A 6,688-nucleotide genomic window follows, 5' to 3' on the forward strand; every position below is an offset into this window, starting at 1 on the left:
TTATGACCAAAACCCATCAACTACACCATAGGGTGTGGGTGTCGTATCGCGGAGGCGTGCGCCAGATTTTGATGGAGGAGGCGCACAAGTCCCGATTCTCTATTCATCCTGGGGCGACGAAGATGTATAGGGATCTTCGTCTAGACTATTGGTGGCCCTGCATGAAGCGGGATGTGGCATGGTATGTCGAGCGATGTTTGACCTGCAGGAAGGTCAAGGCCGAACATCAGAGACCGCATGGCAAGATGCAGCCATTGGATATTCCACTGTGGAAATGGGAAGATATCATGATGGATTTTATCACGAAGCTTCCCAGGACCGCACGTGGAGTGGATTCGATTTGGGTCATCGTGGATAGATTGACCAAGAGTGCTCACTTTATTCCGATTCAGGAGAGCATATCAGCCGAGAAATTGGCCGACATCTATATCAGGGAGATTGTGGCACGGCATGGGGTGCCGGTATCGGTGATCTCGGACAGGGATGTGCGTTTTACTTCCAGGTTTTGGAAGAGATTCCATGACGAGTTAGGCACTCGTCTGCATTTTAGCACTGCCTTTCACTCGCAGACGGATGGGCAGAGCGAGCGGACCATCCAGACTCTAGAGGATATGCTGCGGGCGTGCGTGCTAGATTTCGGTGGTAGTTGGGATACCTATCTTCCCCTGGCCGAGTTCTCCTACAACAACAGCTATCACGCGAGTATCAACCGCCCTCCCTTCGAGATGTTGTACGGACGGAGGTGTAGGACCCCGATATGCTGGGGTGAGGTTGGCCAGAGAGTCATGGGGAGCACCGAGGTGGTGCTCAAGACGACTGAGAGGATCCAGCAGGTCCGGAGCAGGCTTCAGACTGCTCAGAGTCGGCAGAAAAGTTATGCCGACAAGCGTCGATCCGACTTAGAGTTTCAGGTCGGGGATATGGTTCTCCTGAAGGTGTCGCCGTGGAAAGGCGTCATCCGATTCAGGAAGCGGGGCAAGTTGGGCCCGCGATTCATCGGACCGTTCAGGGTCGTAGCCCGGGTGGGCAAGGTAGCATATAGGCTGGATCTGCCAGCCGAGCTCAGCCAGATCCACAGCACTTTCCATGTTTCGCAGTTGCGAAAGTGTCTAGTGGACGATTCTGTAGTAGTACCTTTGGAGGATATTCAGGTTGATGACAGCCTGAACTACATTGAGCGCCCAGTCGCAATCCTCGACAGGAAGTCGAAGGATTTGAGGAACAAGAGGGTGGAGCTAGTGAAGGTGCAATGGCAGCACCGCAAGGGTTCGGAGTGGACTTGGGAGCCGGTTGATGAGATGATGGAGCATTATCCCGAGCTGTTTCAAGATCGAGCAGCAGACTTCGAGGACGAAGTCTAAAATAAGTGGGGGAGATTTGTAGCACCCGGTTCCTGGTACGTAAATGTTATTTGAGTATTTCCTTTCTTTTAGCCTTGGACTCGGCGAGTCATAGGTCCGACTCGCCGAGTGGATGCGGGACCCGGGACACGTTTAAGTTGCTGACTCGGCGAGTCCATATCCTGGACTCGGCGAGTCACAGCTGTTGGATGAAACCCTAAGTTTCAGGGGTTTGCACCCTATTTAAGCAGCTTATCTGCCCCAGGCCAGCCCCCATTCTCTCCCCAGAGCTCCCCAACCCTCGTTTGTGCTTGTTCTTTGAAGATTGAAGTTTTGTTGTGTACTTTTGAAGGCTTTGAAGGAAGGAAGGAAGTAGATCCAGAAGATAGGAAGCCATCCAAGCATTATTTGTGTCCTTCCAGCAGTTCCTTTGAGGTATAACCCGTTTTCCCCTTGATTCTATGCTTAAAACTTCATTTGGGTCCTTCTTGGTCATTTCCCCAAGTTTGTATGTGCATTATATGTCGTAATAAGGCGTTTGGCCTTTGGATCTATGCAAGATTGAGCTCCAGGAGCTCAGATCTGTTAGCTTTTTGGCCCCATGTGGCTTGTTAGCCCTAGATCTACCCTTTTGAGACATTTTGAGCCCTAAAATCCATATTGGTGAATATCCACACGTAAAGTTGGAAACTTTACGTGTGATTCGTGTCCTAGAAGTCCAGATCTATGAATGGCATGGACTGGAATCGAGCAAATCGGTATATTTAAGGAGTGCATGGCAACGACTCGGCGAGTCGTTCATGTGACTCGGCGAGTCTGCTCGCGAGTCTTCGAGTTTGTCCCCTTTTTGTAGTGTCGAGTGAGCAGTGAGTCACAGGGTGTGACTCAGTGAGTCGGAAGCTTAACCCATCCATGGAGGTACTCGGCGAGTCAATGCCCTGACTCGGCGAGTTCAAGGCAATCTCCTTAGATCAAGATCAGACTCGACGAGTTGTTCATACAACTCGGCGAGTCTTAGCATGGGTGTTCTTCGGATGAAGATGAACTCGACGAGTTGTTCATACAACTCGGCGAGTAGGATGAAGGACTTGAGTATTGGTCATGAAGGCGAACCCGTCGAGTCGTCGCCTAACTCGACGGGTAGGATCGGGATTCAGGGCAGTCGTTTGTGTAAGGACTCGGCGAGTCGGAAAGCCAACTTGGCGAGTCGAGGTCAACTGAAAGTTGACTCTGACTTTGACTTAGGGAAAGGTCAGGGGTAAAATGGTCATTTTACCCAAAGGTCAGTGAGCAGTGTTTGATTGAGTATATTGTGGGAATTGCAGCCGGAGGGTTTCCGGAGCAGCAGCAGCAGCAGTAGTAGGTGATCAGTTCCCACACAGACTAGCAGCTATTTCGAGGTGAGTTTCCTTCTCAGTAGGAACGGGTCTAAGGCACCAAGGCCGACCCGTGTAGACGATATGCTAGTGCTAGAGTGTGGGCCGAGCCCGTATCTCTGTTGTAGTTAAGTACGGTATATGTGTTAATATGATAGAATTGCTTATACTTGTTGTCTGCGTGATACTTGTATGTTATGGGTTAGTGGTTGAGTGTGGGCAGGGCCCGTATCTCGCCAAGGTCGAAGTGTGGGCTAGGCTCGTATCTCCCAGATAGCGAAGTGTGGGCAGGGCCCGTATCTTCATGAGTGTGGGCGAGGCCCGTATCTCCCGGCTAGCAAAGTGTGGGCAGGGCCCGTATCTTCCCGAGTATGGGCAAGGCCCGTAACTCCTAGCTGAATAATGGTTGTTATTTGTTGCATGGTATGCGGTATTATGGGGGAACTCACTAAGCTTTGTGCTTACAGTTTTCAGTTTTGGTTTCAGGTATCTCCTCAGCTAGGGGAAAGGAGCCGGCGCGGTAGCGGCACGTCACGCACACACTCTCCGATTTCCGCATTTACGAGCTTCACTGGGATTTGTACTCTGATATTTTAATTAAATGTATGACTTGGTTTTTAGACACGGTTCTGGTGTGATATTTTGATCAGACAATGTTTTAGTCCTTTTATATCCTCTAAAAGTGATGTTTTTAAAACGAAATTTTTGGTCATGAAAATTGGGTTGTTACACGGGTAGAACGGGTATTTCCTTAAGAAAATAATACCCGATACCCGACCTATATTGTAATTCGGGTTTTCGGGTTTCAGGTATTCGGGTTTGAGGTCGGGTCGGGTAATTATCGGGTATACCCGAAACTTTCTTAAATGACACTTATTGATAATTTATTTATTTATTTTTTTTTATTTTTACAGGTTGGTTGGTTTAATAAAGAATCGGGTAGGAAAATACTTCATGCAATTAACAAGTACATATATAATAACAATACAAATCATTATAATATGTTATGTACTTTTTTAATTCCATTCCGTGCGATAGTGAGAAACTGAGAATTGTGATGACAGTCCAGGACTTCAGCTTTAGCGTCGTATTCCCTTTGCAAATTTGCATCAACTGTCGATTCGTCGTTCATAAGAAGGAAACGAATGGTTTTGTTTTATTTGAAGTGTGCGTACGTGACTGCATTGTATATTTGATATTATTTAAAAAACGAATTAGGGTATACCCGAAAATAAATATTCATACCTAAAACTCGACCTATATTATTATCGGGTTAACCTATTACCCGAATGTTCATACCCGTTACCCGTTCTACCTGACCCATTCTACCCAAATTCGGAACAGGTCGGGTGGGTAGAACGGGTTTCAGGTTTTTTTTGACAGGCCTACTACGTACCCTACCACTGCAAGCTCATTCTTCTAAAATCTATTGAACCCCCCCCCCCCCCCCCCCCCGCTCTCTACACCACTACCGACTTTTAATTTTGGTTCTTGAAACAAGATTGGAAACGATTTTCGGATTCGATTTTAGAGGAGAATTTGAAATGGGGACTTCCGTTTTTGGATTTGATTTAGGGATTTAAGTTCGTTTAGGGCAACACTATCTTGAAGGCATATGAGATGGAGGTCTCAGAGATGTAGGAACCGGAAAATGTCCTCCATCATAAAAGGGTGGTCCGATGAAGTCATGTCGATGAAGTTAGTGTTCCAGAAGGTATGGTGGTGGTGTTGTGGGTTATATTTGAGTTTGGTGGTGGAGGTTCCGGTTGGGAGGATGACATACAGAAAAAATAAAAGAGAGAGAGAGAGAGAGAGAGAGAGAGAGAGAGTACGTATGTGTGGTGGCTTTATTTTGTTTTTGTTTTTCATTTTTTATAAGAATAATAAAATAAACAAAAGAAGTTAAAATTTAATTATTTAAGGGGCATATTAGTCATTTTAGTTTGGATGTGGACCAAAACCACTCAAGGTAACTAAAATTGGACAAGTGGTGCACCAACATTTCGTTTTGGACCAAAAGCACATAAACTTGCCAACCACAGGGATCATTTTTGCAGTTTTGTCTATTCGTTATTATAAAGTTATCTCCTATGTTGGCTTTAAGCCCTTAGGTTTTCATTGATTAGTGAAACAGGGGAAGAAAAAGTATATATCCGAAGTAAATATTATTAGCAGTTTAAGGCATCAAAACCTGATGCAACTCATCGGTTGGTGCCATGATCAAACTCAATTCTTGCTGGTGTACGAGTTTATGCCAAACGGTAGCCTTGATTCAAATCTTTTTGGCAAAAAGAGTTGTCTCGCGTGGGATTTTAGATGCAAGATCGTTACTGGTTTAGCTTTTGTGTTGCTTTATCTCCATGAAGAATGGAACAATACGTGGTTCATCGAGATATCAAAACAAGCAACATCATGCTTGATTCGGGATTCCATGTGAAGCTCGGAGTCAGAGACTTCAGATTGGCTCGACTCATGGACCATGAGTTCGGTCGGTCCGCGGACAACTAGGTTAGTCGGAACTCTAGGGCACTTGGCTCCTGAGTATGTAACGACAGGGAAGACCAGCAAAGAGTCGGATGTGTATAGCTTCAGGGTGGTAGCATTAGAGATTGCTTGTGGGAGAAAGGCAATGGACAACATTGACCCAAATTCTGATCTAGGGTTAGTGCAGTGGGTTTGGGATTTTCTAGAAAAAAGGGAGCTACTTTCGGGTGTCATTGACCCAGAACCTGAACAAGGAATTCGATGGGAAACAAGTGGAGTGTTTGATGATGGTGGGGTTATGGTGCGCTCACTTTGACCGGAGTCGGATACCGTTGATCTGGCAAGTGATTTAGGTGCTTTAGGCCTTCCGGTATGGGTGGTATATCACGCAATGAGGAGCTGATGTGGCGGAGGTCCGCACGTAAACACCACGCCCAAGGGGTAGCTGTCTTGTGGGAGTGGAATTAGGGATGAGCATAGGCGGGTACCCGCCTCATTTGTCGAGAGCCGAAACTGGAACCGGAACCAACGGTTCCTAGAGAGCTAGAACCGGAACCGGAACCGCTTTAGGCAGTTCTTAAATGTTTGGAACCAGTCCCGGAACCAGCGGTTCCGGTTCCGGGAGCTGGTAACCCGGTTACATTAATTTTGTTAACTTTTTTCGATAAAACCGCAATTTAGTTCGATCCAAATCAAATCAATTCGGACCAAAGACGGTCAAAATCAGAACAATATATTCTAAACCGCTTAAGACGGTTCCGGTTCCAAAACCGGCAGTTCTGAGGCGGTTTCGGTTCCAAAAGCGGGTACCCAGTTCCGATGCTCATCCCTAAGTGGAATAGTGGACACGGAACGTTTAAAAATGCAACCTTTTGAAAAAAAAAACTTAACTCGTTTACCTATAAATATAAACACTTATACATATTTTATGATGATTTTTTTGTGCACACATTGTTGTCAATGATTTGCATTTGCTTGAAGTCTGTGTTATTTAACGATATTTTTCAAGGTAAAACACCAAACATGTCATATGTTGTGAATGGACATGAATATAATTATGGAGATTACCTTAGTGATGAGATATATCTGGAGCATGCTACATTTGTCAAGCCATACTCATATCTATACTCATATCTGACCGATGAAAACGAAAATTGTTCAAGTTAACACTAGAATCGAGAAGGAATGATGTGGAACAGGCGTTTGGAGTCCACAAACAAAAGTGACACATAATCAAACATCTGACACGAGCATGAGATATGACAAAATTGACGAAGATGTTGACTGCTTGTGTTATTTACATAACATGATAATAGAAGAAGATAGTATGGCTATTTGTACGTATAGTCTGAATCCACCTGCAGTAATACAAGTCGGCAGCCCAACATAACTCATAAAACTTTTGGAAATACAAAACATTGAAACACATCACACTTTACATCACGATTTGACTGAGCACACATGACAAAGGTAATTCGAATAACACAA

At 45.3% G+C, this 6,688-nt stretch overlaps 1 pseudogene; it reads left to right on the plus strand.

Annotated features, from left to right (window-relative positions):
- The first annotated feature begins 4,967 nt into the window (after window positions 1-4,967).
- LOC111900294 (L-type lectin-domain containing receptor kinase IX.1-like) lies at window positions 4,968-5,553 on the plus strand (annotated as a pseudogene).
- Window positions 5,554-6,688: the final 1,135 nt, after the last annotated feature.

The sequence above is a fragment of the Lactuca sativa genome, chromosome 2 (assembly GCF_002870075.4).
Source record: "Lactuca sativa cultivar Salinas chromosome 2, Lsat_Salinas_v11, whole genome shotgun sequence".
In the NCBI taxonomy this organism is placed as follows: Eukaryota; Viridiplantae; Streptophyta; class Magnoliopsida; order Asterales; family Asteraceae; genus Lactuca; species Lactuca sativa.